The 2,787-nt window shown below is 57.8% G+C and overlaps 1 pseudogene; it reads left to right on the forward strand.

Annotated features, from left to right (window-relative positions):
- Positions 1–360: 360 nt before the first annotated feature.
- On the forward strand, positions 361–1,602 carry LOC143686704 (target of EGR1 protein 1 pseudogene; annotated as a pseudogene).
- Positions 1,603–2,787: the final 1,185 nt, after the last annotated feature.

Raw genomic sequence — 2,787 nt, forward strand, 5'->3', positions numbered from 1 at the left:
TGGGCCTGGTGGCTTCCTGGGAGAGGTGGCTTTTCTGTGCATGGGCCGTGTCCAGGGCACCCCTCAATCCCTCTTTCCTCCAGACTCACCAGTCGGCTGGAGGGCAGGAGGCTGGGAGGGAGTGTGAGGGGTGGGGCACCTGAAGGCTGCCTGGAGGAGGTGGTCCCTAGAGAGGGGAGCCCAGAGCGATGGAGGCCTGGGTCAGGGTGGACAGCAGAGCCCCACTGGCCCCTATCCCCTAGCCCCATCCTTGCCTTTTCACACCCTTGGTCTCATGCGGCACCCCGTGAGGTCATTGTCACCACCCCACCCCACAGGGGGAAGCGGAGGTGCCGAGCTTCAGCCTGCTGCCTAGTTAACATGGAGACGGCTGGTTTCGTGGCTGTGGCTGTGGAACCGAGTGGGCTTGGGGACAGAAAGAATTTGCTGAGCCAGAGCATCGCGGAATGCCACGAGGCCGTGTGCCACGCTGTCAGGACCTGCTCTGTGATCTCTTGGGGCCTTGCTTCGAGCAGCAGCCGACGAAGGATTCATGCGCTTACCAGGCCCAGGTGTTTAACCTGAGCCTGCTGTGCACAGAGGAGGATGGCATGGAAGCGAGGTCTGTGCAGCCCCTGCTGCGGCACAGCTCCAGCTCCGAGTGGCAGCCTGCCCAGGGCATCCCCCACCCCAAGGCAAGGACAAAGGCATTGGGAGCCAGAGCCAGTTGGCCAGGACCCCGTTCCTAGAGCTAATCCAGGCCCACCGACCCCTGGCTGCACAGTGGCCCCCTAGATTTGGTACGCCTGTACCAGAACATCTCTGCACACCTGCCTGAGCGCCTGGGAACCTTCACTGCTGACCCGCGTGAGATGTTCCCAGCTGGCATTTATGACGCCGAATCCACTGCTGAGTTTTGTGTCCGCTTTGGCCTCCTACCTAGAATACGCCTTCCGGAAATGTGAGCGGGAAGCAGCAGGAGCGGTGCCCACACCTTACCCTGGAGCTCTGCAGCTCCGCTGCTGCCCAACCTTGTGGCTCACCGGCCCCAGCCGCCCACATCTGTGACCCCCTTTGGTCTGTAGCCCATGTCCCTTCAGATTGCCGTGTCCTCGGCCCGTGATATTGACCTCATCATAGTCAGTGATGAGGCTGGGGTTCAGGACGCGGTGACGGTGATAACATAAGGAGAAAGGCCCAGGGGCTTTGTTGAGCCTGCCTGGCAGCTGAGGATGGCCCCCCTTGAGGCAGGTCTCGGGGGACAGCCTCAAGACGGAGGAGACTGAGCAGGATATCCCTGAAGATGAGACCAGGAACCAGCCTGGCTCTGACCAGGACCACAGAAATGACTGAAAGCTGGGGCCGAAGGCACCAAAGCCTGAGAGAGCAGACATGGCTGTCCCAGAGGTGCCAGGGAGTCAAGCCTGGGTTTTGATGCCTTTATGACAGGCTGCGTGACGGCCTGTGTGCAGATGAGCCAAGGGTCACAGTCTTGCAGCTCTGGAGCCTGGCTACCCCAGCTGCCTGAGCAGCAGAGCTGAGCCCCTCACGGAGGCCAGGAGCCAGTTCTCCCATCTTGCCAGAGCTCACAGCTGGGCAGCAACTGACCCAGCCTCTGCTTAACACTCGACCTGGGAACAGAAGCTCAGGGTGAAACAGAGGGGTTTGGGGGAGTCCCTCTAGCCTGTGTATGTCATACTTCCACAATTGCAGAGTTTGGGGAGGGTGGGCTTGGAGTACCAGCAGAGATACCACATCTTTCCCAGGCCTTCTCCTTTATCCTCGAGGCTAAAGTCCTGGGGTACTAGTCATAAGGCTGACCAGCACAGGCAGCACCAACTCTATTTATTCTTAAATCTGCAAGTGTCTTGGGAAAGTTTTGCAAAAAAAAAAGAAATCAACAGGGACAAGTTATGAAACAAGAAAGCAGTGCCAGGGCCCTGCTTCCAGAGAGACTTTATTTAAGGACTCTGGGCTGGTATTATGGATTGACTTAAGCCCCCCCAAAACACATGCTGAAGCCCTAACCCCATCCCTGTGCATGTGGCCTTATTTGGAAATAAGGTCTTTGCAGAAGAGGTCATCCTGGAGCAAAGTGGGCTCCATCCAACATGCCTGCCCTCCTGCCCTTGTCTGTGACAGCAGCTACAGGAAACAAGTACAGATGGGACCCTGAAATTCCTATTTTTGAAAACTCCCCAGATTTGAGAACCCCCGTGTTTAGTCTTTGGCAACTTCGCTGAGATCTGAACCCAGGGCTTTTTGTTCCAAGAATGTTGCAGCAGGGTTGCTTTGGAGTGGAGGGACGTTGAGGACGTTTTGTGAGAAATTTCTGCCTGGAGGAGAGCCGGCAGCCCCGAGGGGTCCTTGCATTTTCTCCTCACGCATGCCTCGTTGCCACTCTGCAGCTGGGCACTTGAGGCCTCAAGCTGTCGGGGAGCTGGTCTCAGGTGCAGAGGTTCACACTGCCATGGCCCCCGAGAGCGGGCTGGGGTCTCAGCCCTGACTGCTTAGAAACCCTGGGGAGCCTTAAAGCCAGACCTCACCCGGGACCCCCATCCACCGCCCCAAACCAATGCAGTAGGAATCTGGGGGGACACTGGCCATGGTGTGTTTGCAAAGTCATCCCGGATGGCTCTGCTCATGGTTAGGGCTAAACCATGATTCAGAGGAAGCAGAGAAACAGCTTGCCGGGAAGGCAAGGGACAGTCAAATGACCCCTAGTGACCTCCCACGGCTGGCCATTTCCTCCCACGCTCTCTTCTTGGCGGTGCAGGGAGATACAACCCAGAGACGGAGGATTCCTGC

Source organism: Tamandua tetradactyla, chromosome 6, assembly GCF_023851605.1.
Source record: "Tamandua tetradactyla isolate mTamTet1 chromosome 6, mTamTet1.pri, whole genome shotgun sequence".
In the NCBI taxonomy this organism is placed as follows: domain Eukaryota; kingdom Metazoa; phylum Chordata; class Mammalia; order Pilosa; family Myrmecophagidae; genus Tamandua; species Tamandua tetradactyla.